Genomic DNA, 6440 nt, shown 5'->3' with positions numbered 1-6440 from the left:
AGGGACAATAAATCTAAAAAAAAATCTGTTGTTGTTATCACAGATATCCTCGTTACTCAAAATTAACCAAAATTTTAACTAAGCCATAGGTGCCTATATCTAATGATATTTTTTTTTCAGCTAATTCATAGATTTTATTATCTTTTAACATTTAATATTGGTCATTCATATTTTTACTTACTAAATGTATAGATGATTTACGCTAAGGGTGTGCCACTGGCAATTAACGTAAGTTATTTGAGTACCCTTCAAATGATCCTTTTTGTTGCTTTTGTGCTATTAAATTCTAAAGCAAAAGAACATTAAAAAATGTAAAGGAGGTATGGTGATCTTGGGAATATATAAAAACCTTGGGTGCAGAACACAGTGTATAGTACATTCAGTTATAAAAATGCAAATACAATTTTAGTTAAATGCAACTATTGGCATATATAAAACAACGTATGCAAATTTATTGGACGCAATCTTTCGTACGCTTATTTATTTTTATCTATTCTTTAGGCCATTCACCTTCGCTGCATGTTTTTATTGTTGAGGCTATATCAATATTAGAATAATAACATTTTTATTATGAGCCCATTGAACCATGCTTTACAACAGAAATATATAAAAAAATTGAATTAATGATTGGAAAATCTTCTTGTATGGTAAATAAAATGTTCATTTGTCTGATTTATAGGCTTATGAATGATGGGAACAGAGAAAGAGCGAAAATAGTGACGACAGTTTATTACTGTACATGTGTTATGTAGCATAGTTCAAGTGAATAATGAACAAACTGCATCTTTTCTTTTTAAGCCAGGTTCCAGAGGGAAAAAAAAATGTTATATGCTGTAAACCTGATTTTGCTAGACACAAAAATTGTTTTATGAAAAACTCTGAGACAGTTAGTTAATGAGATACAATTTTTGGATACTTAAAAACTAGGGAAAAATGGTAGAAACAAGGGTGGTTTACAACCCCTTTTTTCCCAGTTTTTAAATATTCAAAATCTGTATCTCAATATATTTAGGGAAGGAATATAGTCCTGGAAAAACAGCATGACTCAAATTTTAACATAAGGGGCACAAGTTTGGAAGGGGGACAGTCTTGTAAAATATACGTTCTAAGTGAAGTTCTTTGGCACTAATACAATAATAAAATTATTTTTGATTCTTGATTAATGTGTCAGCATCTGATGGTTATAAATTTTGTAGGCTACCACATACTTTCTATATATATGCTAATAGATATAAAAAAGTACAGGGATAGATAAATAACTTCTACTGAAAATCAGAAAAAAAAAATGAATTAAGAATATTAATTACATATCAAACAATTTTTTTCCTCCAAAGCTTGACTTTAATGTATTTATATTTATGTATGTGACATTAATTTTCTATTAACACATTAACATCAAATTAACCAGTGCTACTGTTATTAAAGTATATTTTCATACAATTATTAAATTGAATTGTTTATTAAAGCCCCATTCCCGGCAAATTTCACTAAAAACTGATTTTTTTTAGAAAATATGCATTTGCATTACTCCAATTATTATAAATCATGGAAAAATATTGGCATGAATTTTAGTTTTACGCAAAAGAATAAAAAAAAAAGAGAAATACAGACTATTTCTCATAAAATAGATGTGTATAAGAGACAGAAAATCAGCTGTATAACATAACAATTTTTCTCCTCAGACTTGTTTTGAAACCATGCTCCAGAGGAAAATCTAATGAGATTAGTTTTTGTACTTTGCATCTCGCACAATGCGGTCGTTCGGTTAGGCTGAGATATGTTTGTTTAAGTGTCAAAATCTCAGTCAGAATCAGTTTTTTAACAAATTTGAAATAATTCCTGTGAAATATTATATTCACAACTGTCAATACTAGCAACGAAAAATATCATGTCGGCCGTTTTTATGTGTGATAACAGAACCTAAATCGAGGTAAGGCTAGGCCTAGCCTAGCAGCGTTGGGTAGGCTAATGTTTTCGGCGCCTACGATAATTCTTCTCACGACCTATCGCAAAATCAACATGAAAAATTCATCCACATTTATTTTTTGTGTGGAACACAAAAAATCTAATTTCAGTCTTATTTTACATTTTTTTCATTCTTAGGAATGTCTAAATTCAGTTAAACTAGCAATTCCGTATTATATTTATAAATCTTTATAACATTATACAAAAATTAGATTTTTCTTAAAAACTGAAATTTTGCCGGGAATGGGGCTTTAAGTTTATTACGTCAACACAGACAGAATATACTTTTGTTTGTTTATGTTTGAGCGATGACAGTTACTGAAGTCTTGCGCATATTAAGCCAGGCACTCTCTGCACCATGGATAACACCATGACGCACGCGCAAGCATGATTTTTAATGACGATCCATTCAGACTGTTACCCATAATAAGCAGATGGCATCACATCATCCATCGCTCAAAGGAAGCAGAGTTTGATTTGACCTATGACCGTTATACAATGCAGTTGAGTGTTCAGCTTTAGTGGTAGTGTTTTTATTGTTGGTTTAAGATTTGATTGATATTAGATGACAATAGTTGTAATTGATATACAATTACAGAGCACATAATGGCCGAGTGGTAAACAGGGATACTACAACCTACAGCCATATCGGCCCGCTCGCCTATGGTTCTGGTGGTAGAACAAGTCTTCTCGGATAAGGACTATAAACCATACAAGCACTTTGTATTCATTGGCAAAAAGCGCTATATAAATTTCTGTATTTAGATTTTAGATAATAATTGGTCTCTGTTCTTCAACAAATGTACAGTGAAAAACAAAATTTACATCATGGTGTACACTCAGATTAACATGATGAATACACTGCAATCCACAGCATTTATTAGTTCAATATACAATGAAATACATTAGAAATTTTCTTTTAGTACACTACAGATGAGAGAACTTAGTTTTAAGGTTAATCAAATAGATACCCAGATAGACCTATTGTATACACTCTCAGACATAAGTTGGAAGGGGCTCAGTGTAGGATTTAAGGTATCAAGTTTGGGTGTTCAAAATAGTGTGCCTTGTCATCTGACATAATATATAGCTACTCTCATCAACAATGATGCATTGAAAAATATACTTTCAATTTCATATCTGAAGTCATATCCATCACTGTGACAGAATAATTTGTTAATTGGATAAAATATTCAAATCATTTTTTTTCAAATTTTTTTACCTGACAGTATATAAAGCAGGTGACCCAGAGGCAAGGCTGTGGGGATCAATTAAAAGACTTAAGGGTTCGAGTCTAAGGCCAACCTTTTATTTCTGTCCTTTGTTTGTTGTATCCTTCAGTTTATAAGCATCACCAAGGCACTGATTATTAGCTGTAACATTGTAGAATGATAGTCCTGAGACTCGATTATGTGTTTCATTGATGCGTTATCCAATTACGGGGTAACAATATTAGGTGCATTGAGGCCTTGGCGTGATGATCTAGAGTGATGTTCTCTATAATTGACTCAAGTGTCAGTAATTTAATTCCTCTTCTAGTTCCTTTCCATAGCTTCAATATTTCAGTATTCAGTATTTGTTGGACCTTACTTTAGGAACAGTGGCACTCGCCTGCACGGGGTGTGTTCATACATATATACAAGTAAATAAAATTATGCAAAGAAAAATAATTAAAATGAAAAACAAAGCTAACAAAACCTCAGTAAAGTGAAAAGTATTAAGGGTCAAAATCGACCGAAAATAAGTAATATATGTTTAGAAACAGTAATCATATATTAATTGATTATTAAAAAGACGTACTTATGAGAAATATTAGGAAAATTATGAACATTAGATTGGATGACATTTTACGTTATACAGTGTAAACTAACCTGTCTCTTATACACATCTAGATGTGTATAAGAGACAGTATATATACAGTACCATCCAGAAATCATTAGCCCGCCACACGCATTTTTTCCGCAGATGAAATTCGTGGGACACGCAGTTAATTAGTTAGTAATAGGACCACCCATACGCAGTCAACCGTTACGGCATTGAGTAATTCATGGCTTCAACAAACTGCCTGTCGTTATTTCGGAACAATGCAACTGGGAATATTAAACTTGATACTTTCATGGATATGCTGGTATATCCACAGGCATCTGAATTATTTTGTTAACTGTACTAACATTATTTTCCGGTTTATATGAAGATTAAATATATATGTACAGAAATATAAATTGTAGGCCTACGTCATTGTAGAAATTCATGAAGATCAAGTGGTAAAATCTTGTATCTCTTTTATTAGTCGATCAATTAATGGTTGTGAATATTACATAAAAAATAACAGTAGGCCAAGGCCTATATGAGTTTGATACCAAATATAATGCTGTAACTTATGTCCTGTGTGTTATTTTGTTATGATACAATAATAATGGTTGCTGATAAAGGCAACGATTCACGATGTTATCTGTTTAACAACATAATTAATGACGAACAGTTTTTTTTATTCACCGGAATTCTTAACAAAATCGACTGTTGTGTATTATTGGTCATATCGTAGTAAGAGTTTAAGAGTGTGAGAGAATAAAGATTCCTTCTTAATGAACAGTATTAAGAGTTTAAGAGCGTGAGAAAAGAAAGATTCCTTCTTAAGGAATACGTATACAGTGTGCCCGCTGTAATCGTCGTGTTGGAAGCGAAGCCAAGTTTGTACGAAGTTTGATTATTGATTCGTCTGAAGATGCTTTAATATTTATTGACAGGTAGTCTGAAACACAAATCATCAGTTTCCAATTTTATAATATATATTTATTTATAATCTTTGAGATGATGACACTGCCGGATATCTTATTGTGAGACAATCAATTGTAGAATAAAATGACATGATCAAGGCTAGGACTTAAATTACGATTTTAAAAAGATATACACTGTTATATGAAAATAAAGTATATGTTTAGTATTAAATGTTTAATTAATAATGATTGAACATTTTGTTATTTGTTAGCATCACCATATTATATTATGTTTATTATTGTTTTTATTTAGCCAGATTTTGTATTCTAAAGTTATTATGTATCACGGAGTGTAGGCCTGTCGCTTACATTCGACCGTCTGTCTGGAAGGTAGCCGATCAAAAGCACATGTTTTGCTGTGAAGCACATTCAATTAACAGAGGACACTACCAAAAATTTATGGGGGAATGAATTTCGTAAAGTAAATTCAATATAAGAATTTTCCAGTGGTCCCAAGTCTCCCGGATCTCCCTGGAGTCTCCAGGAAATTGTTATGGTCTCCCGCAAGCAAGAAAAAATCTCCCGCAAATTTACTTATCTCCCAAAAATTCAGCAGAAAACAAATCTTCCCTAAACAAGCAGGCAGCTATTCTGTCTTTATCTTGCCGCGTTACTTGCTGCATGGCCTATACCTAGGCCTGTAATGTTTGGAACAATAGTCTAGGCAATTCATCTATTTTTAGCCTACTTGCCTAGCTACCATACTTTATCGTTAAAACGTAGGCCTACTCTTTATACCAACTTCACTGTTGCCTGTTATAACTTACTCAGGCCAAGCTAACCATTGCATTGTTTCCTGTGTAAATATGCAATTAAATGATAGTAAATATATTTACACAACACAATGAATGAATCATAATACATAGCGAGACTATAACTATATAAATAAAATTAAGACCGTATTTCGATACAGATTTTTAAGCACGACTGAGTAAATGTACTACAGTAAGTACACGCCATTCACATATTTCTTGTTTTTATGAAGGCTTATGATATTTATCAGTAATAAAAATACAAACACGGTTAAAAAATATTCTGGTCGTAGCTTTTATTTCAATACTAGAAAATAAATACAGTACTGTATGTTTAAAAACTTCATTTCATTTTTCAGTTGATTACTGAAGCGACCTTGCTGATAGCAGACGTTCCCAGTTCAATTGTAGCCGTAACCAACCTTCAATAAAGAAAATACATCGGTTATTCTGACCTTCATTTGCTTAGATATTTTATTGATACAATAATAGCCTATATAGCATATATTTTGTTTTCCGATCCTACAGAGATAATAAAGAGTAACGCTGTAAATAAATTGAAACATACTTCAATAGGAATTGTTAGGTGGTTATACGAGCCTATTTATACCTCCGAAGTAAGTTACAGTTCCGAAAAAAAATATGTATATCACAGTATTCTTTAAATTTTATAACCTGCACTACCGACTATAAATAGTCGGTCGAAATAACTTTACATCTCAAAACCAACTCGCTCATTGTTCGCCTGACAATAGAGAGATCGGGCGTGCCGCGAATTATGTAATACTTTACCATCAACTTTTCTGACTCGCTGTCCAACGTGGACCGCACTTATAGCGCGAGTTCCGACTTTTAACAGGAAGTAGATGCTAAACAATTACGTAATGGACCACTCGCTGAATATGGGCGCTCAAATTTTCCACGAATATTTTCCGTGGAAATAACG

The sequence above is a fragment of the Anneissia japonica genome, unplaced genomic scaffold (genome assembly GCF_011630105.1).
Source record: "Anneissia japonica isolate Jap-2015-1 unplaced genomic scaffold, ASM1163010v1 scaffold466_len1169948_cov191, whole genome shotgun sequence".
NCBI classification, from domain to species: Eukaryota; Metazoa; Echinodermata; class Crinoidea; order Comatulida; family Comatulidae; genus Anneissia; species Anneissia japonica.
The sequence above is the reverse complement of the archived record's forward strand: the minus strand, read 5'-3'. Positions refer to the sequence as shown.